Source organism: Cyprinodon variegatus, unplaced genomic scaffold (genome assembly GCF_000732505.1).
Source record: "Cyprinodon variegatus isolate N-32 unplaced genomic scaffold, C_variegatus-1.0 Scaffold393, whole genome shotgun sequence".
In the NCBI taxonomy this organism is placed as follows: Eukaryota; Metazoa; Chordata; class Actinopteri; order Cyprinodontiformes; family Cyprinodontidae; genus Cyprinodon; species Cyprinodon variegatus.
The window spans coordinates 441,911-455,968 of NW_015150846.1; the positions used below are offsets into that span (position 1 = coordinate 441,911).

The window sequence follows — 14,058 nt, forward strand, 5'->3', positions numbered from 1 at the left end:
AAACACAGGAGTCACTGAGTGTATGAAGAGACACCACACCATAAACCAAAAACACAGTATATCAAAAGCATGCCTAATGGGTATACAGAACAAGGTAGTATGCACATATGTGGGGGAGTGTTGGCCTAGTGGTTAGAGCAGTTTGCTTGTACTCTGAGAAGGTTGCAAATACCTGGTTCAATCCCAACAGCCTGTACTCTGGCTCTCTGAGCAAGATCCTTAACCCCACACTGCTGCTCTCCGGGCGCCGCACAGTGGCAGCCCACTGCGCCTCAAGGGGATTGGTTAAATGCAGAGGTAAATTTCTCCATTGTGAGATCAATTAAGTTCAGTTATTATTATTATGTGCATTCTTTGGGAATGAATAAAAGATAAAGAAAGGCTGATTAGTGCAAATTATTTTCATTGTTCTGGCAGGATTTCTGACTACCCTGATAGCCTTGGGGGAAAAAATTTAATATTTGCCATTAGTGCTCTTTAGTGCTTCCCTGAGTTATAATAGCTTCTGTTCAGGATGCATGGTGTCAGCTGACTTGTTTTTTTGTTTTCGTGTTTTTCGACGGAAGACAAGGGCGCCCCCAATGATCCTATCTGCAGAGGCAAAAAGGGCACAAAAGCTCTTATAATTCCTACAGAGGATGAGGAGAGCCCACCTGCCCCCACCCATCCTCACAATCTTCTACAGAAGCACCATATAGAGCATTCTGACCAGCCGTCTCACTGTGTGGTGTGGAGGCTGCAGCGCCTCAGACTGTGAGAATAGTGGCGAGGACAGCAGAGAAGATCATTGGGGCTCCTCTTCCCTCCATTAAAGACATTTCATCCCAGCGCTGCATGTCCCGAGCCCGTAACATCATCAATGACCCCTCACACCCCCACCATGGACTGCTTTCCCTGCTGCCCTCTGGGAAGAGGCTTTAAAGCATTCGATGCAGGTCCAGCAGATTCCAAAACAGCTTCTTTCCCACCGACATCAGACAACTGAACTGTTGAGAAAACTCTAAATCATGTTACAGACTCTGCATCAAACAGAAAACCCCAAACCAAAAATACTGCATATTTGCACCATGGAAATTTAATGCTTTGAACTTCCATATCGATTCGTTTTTTTGCACCATGTTTTTTCCCCCACGCTTTTTATATTTAATCACTGCTGCACTTAATGGAATGGAAATATTCCTTTACTGTCTAAGAAGCTGTATTAAACAAAATTTCGTTTTGTATACAAAATGAGAATAAAAGTTGTCAAAGTCAGAGCTAATGGTTTATTGCAGTTTGGGCCCCTCATGCTGGGGTGGAGCTTAGAGAACTTAAATTCACTCATGGCGGATCCACAATCTGCTAACAGAACATGTACACAAGAAAGTAATTGAAGGTTGGCTTCCCAAATAAAACTCTCCTCAGCACAGGCTTAATGGCGAGTTAGACTTTCACAATATAGGATTAGATATTAGGAGACAGTTATATGCAGTCATATTCAATAAATTAGAATCAGATTAAAAGTACCTTGTGAAAATATAAGTACGTATGAAACATGTTCCATTGAGGCCTTATTTCTGTACTAAAATATTTAGTTTTTGAGTCTGATGTATTATTCTACTCCTAAATGTCATGTTTTCATGAGCTGTAAGTGGAAAATGATCATAACTGACAAAGTTAAAGGCCTGAAAAAATCCGTCTGAGTGTAATTGGTCTTTATAATGTGCTTCTTAGTGGAATGAGTAACTGGAATGAGAAAACTTTTCCATAACATTATAAATTATTGAACGGGTCTGCATGTCTACCTCTACTTTTTGAAACACACCAGCACTTTGCTGCTAAACTAAATAGTTGAAACATTGCTGAAATCAAATATCCCCATGTATTAGCAGGAGAGTTACTGTCAGACATTATGCACAGTCAAGCATTTAGCCCATCATTCAGGAGGTTGAAAACATAGAGCATTGATTATTTGATTAGGGCACATCAAATATTCATGGACTGTTCCATTACTGAGATATGCCAGGAGAGACGCACACAGGGAGGGAGGAATTGCAGGGTAAGCAATCGCCTGTAGTCTAACAATGGACAAAAGAGGTATCAGTTGAGTTGCTGCATTGCTCTTAGGCTACCTGACAGATAAGCTGTGAAAATTCAGGAAAAGGTTTTAATGCTGCTTTAAGCCCACCCTGTCCTCTTCTCCTTTAATTATCTCCTGTATTTCCCAGAATGCCACTCGACAACCCTTGGAGAACAGGCATGAACTTGTTGCATCCAGATGAGTTACGTATACTTTATGTGTGGGTAGAAGCGGCAATAACAATAGAGATAGTAGGAGCCAGAGAGCTGATTTTTTTTTTCTACTCAAGAAAAATAATGAGTCACATTCCTACTCAAAAAACAAAGCGAGCCTTGTGGCGCATTGTTGATGGGGAAGCAGGTACCCTGGGCTCCTTCACTGCTTTAGAGAAACTCAGGTAAGCCCTCAGCTTTTCAGCTACAGAAGATTCAATTTAAAATAGGAACAAGATCTAAAATATATTGCTGCTGAAAGAAAAGAAGATAGAGTTTTAATGTAATAAAATCCACATGTAGAAATATTAAGTAAAGATTATGCATTTCAATTAGGCTACTTTGTGTTGGGATCTGGAGATTCACCACCTTCTCCAGCAGAGTGCGCTGTGGATCCTCCTGGGCTGGAGCTCTCCAGCACAGCTGACGCTCATCAGCTCATCAGGAGACCGGCCTTTATAAGCAGCTGCCAGACCTTCCTTCGACGCCGCAGTGTTAGCCAAGTTTGGTTAGCGAACCTGAGCCTCTGAATTTACTAGTAGTTATCTTCCTAGAGAAACCTAATTCTAATTGCCTCTGTCTTCTCGCTCCTAGGAAACCAGTCTCTCGAGAGAAGCTCTGGATGAGCTTAACCTGAATCTGCCTGCCTGCCCTAGAGAGCCAAACCTGAAGACCTCACTCTGGAATCCACCAGCTGCTCTTAGGAAAGAGCTAATCACTCCAACCAAGGTCTGTTCACTGGAAGTCAGAAGCTAGACGCTGCTGCTGCTCAAGCACTCTGCTGATCCAACAGTCTCTGGACCCAACCGGTTCCCTCTCTCAGAACTAACCTAGAACTCTTCAAGGTATCCACTGAAATATCTGAAAACCCATTTAACTCATCTGTAAACCAAGCTAACCAACTATCCGTCCCTGCAGACGCCAGAGTATCCTGCCCGGACCAGAACCTGAATCTTGCTTTGTTTTTGTGAAACTTTAATAAACTCTGTTAAACCTTTTACCAAGTCTCCAGTGGTGTTCTGCATGTGGGTTTATCTCTAAACCGATCATGACACTTTGTCAGACTTAGAGTACTTTTAAAAAGAAATACGTATAACAAGTCATTCTCATTTGGGCTATATATGGCTGCTAAAAAATGTTGGGTTTTTTAAGCCGAAAGTGAAATAAATCATAATTAACAGAAACAAACCCACAGCATCACAGATCCCCTAGTGTATGTCACAGTGGGCATTAGAGGGTTTTACAAAAATATCCATCAATTCCAACCATTTTCCATCACGCTTCTCCAAAGCGGGGTCGCAAGGGTTGCTGGTGCCTATCTCCAGCTGTCAAAGGGCGAGAGGCGGGGAACACCCTGGACAGGTCGCCAGCGTGTCGCAGGGCAACATAGACAAACAACCATTCACGCACACACGTATACCTAAGGAGAATTTGCAGAAGCCAGTTAACTTAACAGTCATGTTTTTGGACTGTGGGAGGAAGTCGGAGTACCTGAAGAGAACCCATGCATGCTCAGGGAGAACATGCAAACTCAATGCAGAAAGACCCCGGGCTGGGAATCAAACCCGGAACCGTCTTTCTGCGAGGCAGCACTGAGCAGACATTTTTCCAAAAATAAAACACAGTAAATTCCCAACAAACCCAAAATAAGAGCTAATTGCTCAATAAAAAAAAAAAACCTAAGTCTCATATGACCAGTTAAAATCCCTGAACCACAAATGTTTATGATATTAAGGCTTTTTTTTTTCTAGCATGCCTCCAAAACAACCAGTTAGCTGATAACATCTGCTGGTTGATATGGCGATATGCTTGTTGCAGTTTTTCCAAGAGTAAAATTTTAAGATTTACTTACATCCAAACCCATCTTGCTCCCTGAGAGTGGAAAGATAAACTGGATCCTTGTCTTGACATGTTTCCAGTTGTTTTAGACCAGTTAATTATTACTCTGACTGTACACAGAGTACGAGCAGCTTTAGAGTAGAAATGTGTGTGTTGTAATTATTCCCTGGCTTAAGAAGCTCAGCTTACATCTATTTGCCTTACCTGGTCGCAACACTTCACTTGTCTTTTGTCTTTTAAAGACAGGCTGGGGAAACAGACCTCTGAGTATCACACATTATGTATCCAAAGGAAAAAGAAAATTAAAATTCTTTTAAATTTGGTCTCCTATTTAATTTAGAGGAATGGTAAAATGCACAATAGATAATGCAAAAATCATACTTTTCTCCAATCCTAAACACAAAAGTTACTTAAATTAACAGCTGATAATCTTCCTCCTGCATATAAAGGTATCCTCTAAATATACCCCAGGACAGCATTGTGAGGATTCACTTGCTCACAACATGCTACAGATGGTTATATCTCAATCAAACTCCCTGGCTAGTTATATTACGCCATAAAATGGTCACGTGGTGATCATAAACACTTCTGCAACAATGGGGTAGGTAAAATAACTCAGTCTAAGTTTCCTGATAAGGGTTGTGAGGATGTAAAAGCCATAAAGAACTAAAGTTCATTAATAAACCGGAACATCCTTTTAGAGAAATGGAGAAACAAATGAGGTGTGTAGGAATGAATCGCCTTTTAGATCAAACATTGAATGAAGTTCTTTTTTTTTTCTTCCCTGAGAAGCATCATGGACATTTGTTGCATATTAGCATCCCCCCACCCTTATTCAGGTTTTTTATTTAAAGCAGAAAAAAAAAACTTTGGGTGTGACAACACAAACAAGAAGCCCATTGTGTGTGATTCATACTCATATTACCAATGGGCAGGCAAGTGGAGGATCAGGCGACATGTTAAAGATCAACACAGCAGCCTTAAATGCACTGAGTGCCAGCGGGTGTCCCCGGCTCGTTTCACTGGGTTTCTGTTTGCCGTGACAAAAGCAAGCGCACTCAAGCTTGTTTAGACTTGCTTTGGCCTCACATGATGAAGCAATTCCTAGCCCACCAGCCCACCCCTCTCTCCACAGTAGCCATAGATACGGACGCATGGCTGTTTTTTTGGACACACCTCATTAGAAGCACTAATCAGTTAGCTTGCACTAATCTGAATATTGTGTCATGCAGGGCGGATGCATGACAGCACTGTCCTCAAACAGAACACCATCTAATTTGGATATGGAATTACAGGCTAACATTTCAGGCTCCTTGATGATCTTAAGATAACACTTGATTAAAATCTGAAAGGTCTGGATTTGTACTTGGTCCCAGTTTCTGAATCAAATCTGGAGCAGCAGGCTTTGACAGTCATCTCAATAAAGTCAGAATTGGCGCTCTCTATTTCCTCATGTGTCTGACTACCTTCTTTGTTTACTGTGATCACAATCAGGACGTGGCTGAAGGAAGTCACGGGTACAGGCAGACAGGTTAAATGCACCGTGATTTAGGCACAAGATTGTGGTTGTTTACAGTTCTATGCAAAATCAGCCTTTTCATGTTAAAACCAGAAAGAAAAAATAGGATTTTTTTGTCTTTAAAGCACAATTTGAAAAATGTTTTGTGCATTTGTTTTCAGGTCCATGGAACATAAGTGGATCTGGGCGAATCTACAGCTGAGGAAAAAAAGAAGGAAACTCTTAATTGTGCAATTAACTAATATGGCCTTCATGAAAGGTTGAAAATTAATAGTCATTGTTGAAAGAAACCAGTAAGCCATCTTGTTTGCAGACTATTTCAAACCATAAAACAAGTTTTCTGGGCAGACTTGACCAAAACTGAACTTTATAGTCTAATTGCAAAACACTATCTGTGACAGAAAACTACCATCTCACGTCACCCTCGCTGCACCACCTCATGCTGCAGAATGCTATAAATCAAAGCATATATCATGATAAAATGGCCAAGTCAAAGTTCAGGCCTAATTCTAGGGCTGAAATAATCGGATTAATCGTGATTAATTGATTTTTTTTTAAAGATAATCATCATCTAATTTAGTAATCGATTGATACCTAGATAATTAACTGGAGTATTGAGACTCTAAAATGTACCTTTATCCAATGGAGCAATAGTAATTATACCAAAATTGTATTATAATAAATAAATATTTTATCTTTAAGATAAAAAAAACTTTTCCGTCTTTCAATATGCTCTAACCAGAACTCCTCTAGTGGAAAAGTTTTAGTTTCACTTGGTGTAATTTAGCAAAGAGTCTTCTTTAAGGAACCTTTGGCTATCCGATTATTAATCGACTAATCAAAAAAATTATCGACGAATTAATCAATTAGCAAAAGAATTGTTAGTTGCAGCCCTACCTAATTCCAATAAGCAATGTTTCATGACTCAAAGGTTGATGTTCTCATAAACTATTTAATAGTTCTCTCGTTCAGCTTAAACAATCTTGAAAGATGGAAGAGACATTGACCAAAAAGCTTTCAGCTTTAAATGAAGTCAAAGGTTCTGACCCTGGAGGCTGAATCTGAATCGGGCCAATGTCAGATTGTAATTTCAAAAAAAGGAAAAATACTCTTTTTAACAAATGCATGACTTTGTGTTGGTTAATTATATGCATTTTCACCAAATGCATTTATTTTGTTTCAGTATTTGAATTTTATTAATCCTACAATGGAGAAATTCCATCTAAAATGCATGTTTTCTGACTGTTCACAACAGCTTTTAGCTGGATTCAAAATAGGTACAGAAAGTTGGAGTATATGCAAGGAAAAAAAGAGCAAAAAGGCATCTTTGTATCAAGTAAAAAAAAGAAAAACTTAAAGTAAATGAACAATATTTCACCAAAGATTTAAAAAAAAGCAGAGTAGAGGCTAGTCCTGCATTTGTTCCCTATCTGGATGTCTCTGTTTTAGCTTAAAAGTTAACTTTTTTACAAAAAAAAAGCAAAACTGGCTTCATATGAACCCAGCCAAGCCCAGTATGACTCATTACACCTTAAGTAAAGTTAACCAGTGTGTTTATTTAAATATGAACCCCTCAATACGCGTGATTTTCTTCTGCAACCATACAGTCAATTAAATACCAACCAATCAATTCTGCTTGCATTTTTTATGATCCTTAACTAAACTCAGTTCCATCTGTGCTTGTTTCAGTTTCAAGTAACATAATTTGCGCCGATCCTTTTTATTGTTCGAGAGTGATGACAGCATTCGAAAACAACAGCCCAAAATGATGAAGGCCTGCAGGCAGGGGAGTAGGATTCAGTCTACTTGGCTAAACTTAATAACCCCAGATCTGTTACAGCATTTCAGGAAAGGCATCTGAAGGCAGCAGTGCAGTTTTTCCCCCTTACTCTCATTCAGTGGGACAGGCAATGACGTTCGCTCGCCTGCTCTGGAATCTACGACTGCTGCCAACCAAAGTTGTGAATGGGGTGGCAGGCAGGCAGCGCCTCTCCCTCTCTGTCTTATACACACACACACACACACACACACACACACACACACCAAGCTAAGAATCGACAGCACTGATTTCTGTTTGCGTCACAGTGGCTAAGTTCAGGTTACATTTAAACAAAGGAATTCATCCCCACGCCCCTCATCTTTTAACACAGGCACACATAAATCTACAACATACGCTGGTATTAAACCCACACTGTGGCAACATGTCAGCCCTAAACGCTAAAAGAAACGACCCACATCAGAACTGCAGGAACTTCAGTTTATTTTCATCTGCAGTCTTCTTTTCTCAGCTGACAAAACTCAAGAGCGTTAAAGATCAGAACATCTGCCTTTCCTGCTGCCGGAACACACTGGAAACGGTCAGATGATACAGGGATGACCAAGCTAGAGACGGAGACGTTTAGTTTCACTACATTTACACTCATCATCCGTAAAGTAGCTTCAGCTGAGACCGACTGCCAGTAGGATGGAGTTCTAGCCCACTTAGTTTGTTATATAACGATCAATTTGATTAAATAGCTTATGGGCTGCATCAAACCGATGCTGTGTAACACAATTTAGCTTTATGTAACGCAGTGATCACTGAAGAAGGTGCTATTATATAGCCAAAGGGTTTTTTTAAGCCCATACAGCAATGAAATGAGGGACCTACAGCTAAAGGTCACAAATAGGGACCTTTAGCTGTAGGTCAAAAATAGGGCAGGACAATATGGAACAAGAATAATATCTCAGTGTTTTTAAATTGTAAGGCAATATAAGATGTTTATCTCAATATGTTTTTCTTCTGAATTGAAGCTTTGTCCCAAATGTCACCCAGGTACATTTTCTAACAAACAGCTGTAGATAAACATGAGCTCATGTCTGAATTGCTGAAAAATGACCTACAACCATTTATATTATAGGCCATCTTGAAGGTATTGTGGAGGATGTTCTTTTTCTGTGTGGATCATCGAAATAAGTGGTCCTCCTAATTGTCAATCATTCTTGTGATATGTTTACGTAAGGCCGTCCTGCATTTTCACTTACCGATGGCGAGTCTGACAGTAGAAAAATTACAAATCTTCTTTTGGAAAGTTAGCTTGTATGAGCGATGCAAAGAGCAACTTTTAAACAGAGCGTGCACGAGGAGAAATGGGCTTGTGCACGCTCTCGCACGAGTTTAATAGGCGTTCACTCTCGGGAGCAGGTACAAGGTTGTGCATGTGCATTTTTTTTTTTTAAGTGGAGTGGGCGAGTCTTTTCAAAACGTTGCCAAAATCCTCCACTATAACTTTAATATAAAAACTATAGAATCATCCTCTATGTCTTTAAAAAATAATATATTAATATTTTAAAAATCTGTATATATTGTCCAGCAATAGAGAAAAACTAATCATAGAAATTCTTATTCAGGATTTTCTGGTAGAGAGGAAAAAGTCACAGTTCACTTAACTATTAAAATTCATCCAAATATTACAGCAGAATACTTCACTAGTGCCATTTTTGACGGTCAGTATGATCCCCCTCTTTTTTTTTAACACTTTTAGTTTTACGCCAGGCTTAAATTTACACGCACTTTGGAATATAAAGCCTCAGAGAGTGTTTTTAATCAAATACGAGACAGGGATTTGTGTTCTTCTGGCCTGCTGGGGTTGGGGCTTTTGAAGTCTCCTATAAAAGTAGTTTTTTTCCATTCCTGTTCTTATCTGAAGGATATGAGCCCTTCACTGTGTTAAAAGTTCTTCTCTCTTTTGTTCTTGTTGAGTTGTAAATATGATATTGGAGTCATTTTGTTAGAGGTGGGAACTTTCATCTCCATTTCTCTTTATTCTCTTTATTTTTTAACAGTTCCTCAGTGTCCCAGATCTTTAAAAATGGCTTTATAAGCCTTATCAGCCTGACTTATTGATTTTATTTTCATAATAATTCTTGGATTTCTTCATACTCTGTCATGATGGTTTGCTTTTCAAATACTTTAGTAAATTGAATCTTGCCTAAAAGGTTCTGTTGAAGTGTTTTTGGTTTCTTTTTTACGGGCTTGGCAATGATCAAGGGTGGGTGAGTAAAATAAAACCACAATGATGTTAATTATATGTAAATAACCATTAAACAATGATGGCGATTATAGCTTCACATAGTGCCAGGTTACACAAAATCAGCATTTGAACACTGCTTTTCACATTCATTTAAGTTTTCTTTGTCTGATGTGAATAACTGCTTCATGATCTGAGACATTCAAATGTGATAAAAAGGGGGGGTGGTATCTTTTCACAGTACTGCAGATCTGAGAAGCATCAATTATTTGACAGAACGCCTGTTCTGCTGGTTATATCAGTAGCTTTTTAATTATGTGCATAGCTGTCACTCACACTGTTTTACTGATTGGGGATGTGTGAGGATGCTGGCATAAACAAGCTCAGGCTGCAGTGTAAACTGGGCCTTCCTGTTGTTCGTAGCTGGGGGCTTTTGGGAAAGGAAAAGCTTGCCTCTCCCTTCAGCTCCAGCTTGAGATGATCTTGCATAAACAAACAAGAATAAACAGCGTCTATTTGCTCCATTTGCATTCTCCGGCCTGTTCTAGGTCGTTGATCCGGCGATGAACCTGTGTGCTCTGTCATGCTTTCACACGAAGAGATGCTCTGAGCACACAGAGGATCTGCAGAGCACTGGCTCTGGGTCGTGTAATACAAAACCTCTAATGATTCTCACTGATAAACCATCCGGCCAGTAATGGACTCGCAACAACCTGCGACATGTTTTAGTGAGGCAGGGGCGGCTGTAAATCAGTTGAAGCAGTCTTACCAAAAAGAATTTCTAGAGACGTTGATAAAAAAAGCGGCTCAGAAACTTCAAATATTGCCTCACAGAGGTTGCTTTTTTTTTCCTCTCAGCGAGAATGCAGACGGAGTGAACCCTGACAGCGCAGCTGGGACAAGCGAGATCTGCTATGGGTCATTAACTGCTCTCATTAATTCATGAAGCCTGATTCGCCCGGCCCAGTTGTGCTTCGCTGACATAAAATGAGCATACCCAAATGTGCCTCTGACAACATGTCATTTGTTTTGCAATTCCTTCAAAACTTCCACAACACTCTGCGCCATCTCTGCGAAGAATACCATTACCTGAAAGTAAGAAAAGTCCTAACTCTAGGTGAGAAAAAGTGCTCCCGTCTCACTGAGTGGCTAAACTGAGACCACTGTCAAATGAAACTGTGAGCAGCCTGCAGGTTCTTATCAAGAGAAGCACTGATGCTCTCACTTCAGATTACATCATCAACTTATAACCACACACTCTAAAGTATCTAAATTTAAGAAAGACTAAGACGATGTGGTCGGGATCTCACCCAATATTTACATATACAAATATGTTAAGTTTGTGTGTTTAAATTTTGCTGCCTTTGATGTGGAACCCTAAAAATAAATTATATTATAGGTTGGAAAAAGCCGTGTGCTGTGGAGATTTAGCACACCTCATCGTACAGATGGTGTGACCTTGTGATGTTAGCAGGATGCTGTGGGGAAGCTTTTCTTCAACAGGGTCAGGTAAGAACAAGATACCAGATAAGAGGTGTTGGAACAATGGATGGAACTACTTAAAGGCTAATGTTCTGATAAACCTGATTATATAAGATCATCCATTATTCAAACAATCGCAAAATGAATTTATTAATCATTTAATTGTTAGCTAGCTGAACTATAAAGAGTCTAAAACATGCCTTTAGCTGACAGAGCAACCCACTTATTGCAGTAATTTCACCAAGATTGCAAAAATTACATAAACATTTTTCATTTAAGATAAAAAATTAAAAAAAATGTCGCCTGTCTATATGCTCTATCCAGAACTCCAAATTTGGAAAAGTTTTACCTGGTTTAATTTTTTTAAATCCTTCTTTAAGGAATCTTTGGCTATCAGATTATTAATTGATTAATCGAAAAAAAATTATCAACAGATTCATTGATTTGCAAAATAATTTTAGTTGCAGCCCTAGTTACATCGTCTGGATGTGTAAAAATCTAAAACTTAACTTCAAAGTGTGCTTTTGCAGCATTGATGCATTTGACCTAAATAAAAAATGCACTCAACCGGTTTATCTTTTCTCACCGTTTCACAAATACTTTGTGCCGGTCTATCGCAGAAATCTCCCTTTAAGAATCATACTAATTTTGTGGGTTTGACTCAGAAAAGACTCTTGGGCCGGTGAACTAAATGATGTTACACCACATGAAAAATTTGTTTAACCCTGTTCTTCAGAAAACAAGTAAGGACGGCCATGAGAAATTTAAATAGCAACATGTGGCTCCAAAACAGAGCAAACATTTCATTCAAATTATGTTCAGATAACAAATTGAATGGCCCATTCATCGTTTGGGCAAAGAATAGGCTGCACCCATTACTTGCTTTGCCTCAACATACTTGTTATGAGTGATCCATTCAGCAGAGTCGAATTTAAAACGCTTCTTTGGAAAAGCCATGGTCATTCCCAGATGTTTTCAGAAGGTTCTAAGCCCATAAGTTGGTTTCAGCCTCCAGAAGCAAATATCACAATTTATAAATATTGTTCCTCTCAAGTGTCTTATTATAACTAAAGGTTAGAAGAAAAATACAACTTTTATAATAAGGGTCTATAGCCGGTTTGCACAACTGGCATCAGTGAAAACCGACCTCTTAAAGCCTTACCAAAGTTTTACTAATGATTTCTATACCTTTAAGCTATTTATTGTCATCTCACTGTGACTAGGACAGAGCAACGAAATGAACTCTCTACATTTAACCCATCCCCTTGGGGAGCGGTGGGCTGCCATTGTGCGGTGCCCAAGGAGCAGTGTGGGGTTAAGGGTCTTGCTCAGGGACCCAGAGTGGCAGTCCGTGGGTGTGGGGCTTAAACTCAGAACTAGGGATGCACGATATTGGAATTTTGGCCAATATCCGATATGCCGATATTTTAAAACTCATGTAGCCGATAACCGATATCGATACCGATGTTAAAGCTGGACAAAAATAAGTAGTCATTGAAAATAGCAGTTTTGTTATCCATTTCTGACACTTTGAAAAATAATATACTCAAATATATTTTCATATGCTGATATCAAATAGATTTTTAAAAACGCGGTATCGATCTATTTTACTTTCAAAATCTCGTGAAATTTCATCGTTCTGTTACAAACTCTTGGGATATTTTGCAAATTCTTGTGAGATTTTGTTAGTAAAATAGATCGATACCGCGTCAATATATCAACATATAAAAATATGGCAAAATTTCGTGAATTTTTGGGGGATTTCGTAGCATAACGATGACATATAGCAATAATTCATTAGTAAAAGAGATTGATGTGGTGTTTTTTAATGGCAATATATCAGCATATGAAGATATTGTGATATTTTAATGTATCAATATTTTTTCCCTCGTTTTTGAGGAAGAAGTAGTATTTTTTATTTTATTTTTTAGACATTAAAGGCCGATACCGATAGGGGGCCGATTATATTGTGCATCCCTACTCAGAACCTCTTGATTCCATGCCCTAACCACTAAGCCGCCACTCCCCTTTCTAACATACATTAATGCTTACATTTTATTTCATTTCCCTTTTGGGAACCATGAAGTGTTATTGAATTGAACTAAATGGATCTACTATAGCTCCATATGTGTGGGGGTAGCTGTCCTGCTGGAAAATGAACCTCAAGTTTTTTCTCCAATATGGCTTTCTATTTACCTCAATCAAAGGTGACATCAAATCTGATCAACTCCACTGCCTTTGCTGCTAAAAAAGCATTCCCCCTATCATGATGCTGGCACCACCGTGTTCCACTGTAGGGCTGATGCATTGAAGCTGAGTGGCGGTTTCGAGCCAAAGGCTAAATAGTTCCTTCTTCTTGCCTTCTTAGTGTGATAGAGATAGAAGATAGAAAACTTTTAATCAGTTTGACTGTATGATCTGATTAAATTGTCTCTGTAAAGTGCCTTGAAATGACACGTGTTGTGAATTTCTGCTATATAAACAAACTGAATAGAGTTTCGCCAAAAACCTCTATCCGTTTTATTCCTCTCACAGATCATGTCTTAAGTGTTAACATTTCTCCCCATTAAGGTAAATTTTCAAAACATGACGCTCTTCTGATATAAAATAGTTACGGACCTGTTGAACAGAAGTAGATTTACACCATTAAACATTTCTTTAGGTTGGATTTAAGAATGTGTTGGTGTTTAATTTTAAATGAATGAAGCATTTTGAGAAAAAAAAAAACCCAATGTAATCACATATCTAAATATATAGACAACCTGCCTTTTGAGATCTTAGATATTCGGTTTATATTTCCATGTTTGTGATCTCATTGTAAAATCCATCCCAGTAAAGAAGAGAGGAGGGAAGTCATGTTTTTAAAGCTGATGTCAGCCATCTATAGAGGAGGTGAACAGCTAGATCACTGCACAATAAAAGTGTAAAAGCAAATCC

The 14,058-nt window shown here is 38.9% G+C and overlaps 1 protein-coding gene across 2 annotated transcripts in view; it reads right to left on the reverse strand.

Moving 5' to 3' along the window:
* The window catches only part of LOC107092761 (G protein-coupled receptor kinase 5-like), a 50,746-nt gene that overhangs the window by 35,487 nt on the left and 1,201 nt on the right, over positions 1-14,058 (reverse strand). The gene's annotated exons all lie outside the window — the stretch shown is intronic.